General features: G+C 56.2%; 1 protein-coding gene across 1 annotated transcript in view; it reads right to left on the reverse strand.

Moving 5' to 3' along the window:
- The window catches only part of COL22A1 (collagen, type XXII, alpha 1), a 226,139-nt gene that overhangs the window by 88,891 nt on the left and 136,896 nt on the right, over positions 1–352 (reverse strand). The gene's annotated exons all lie outside the window — the stretch shown is intronic.

Genomic DNA, 352 nt, shown 5'->3' on the forward strand with positions numbered 1-352 from the left:
CCCCCCACTGCCCAAGCCCATCCCTGATCCCTGAGTTAGCGTCCCCACCGCCTGGGCTGGGGCCCCGCTCCTCCTACACCAGCTGTTGATGGAATGTGCATGCTCCACCGCAGAGGGCCGGGATTCAGTGAGGACACCCCGACAACGAGGCTTTCAACAGAGGCAAGCTCCTTCCTCCTTCCAGAATCTCCATCTCCCACCAGCTCAGAACACACTCTGGCTCCATTCGTCAGACAATATCCTTATCTCTAGCTTGCTTTCCCCCTAGAAAATTTCCCAAGGCAGGAATTTGCAAAAGCGCTTTGTCTGGTCCTCAAGTCACTGGAGACACGACCCATAAAGATGGAAGGGC

Source organism: Bison bison, unplaced genomic scaffold, assembly GCF_000754665.1.
Source record: "Bison bison bison isolate TAMUID 2011002044 unplaced genomic scaffold, Bison_UMD1.0 scf7180017864036, whole genome shotgun sequence".
In the NCBI taxonomy this organism is placed as follows: domain Eukaryota; kingdom Metazoa; phylum Chordata; class Mammalia; order Artiodactyla; family Bovidae; genus Bison; species Bison bison.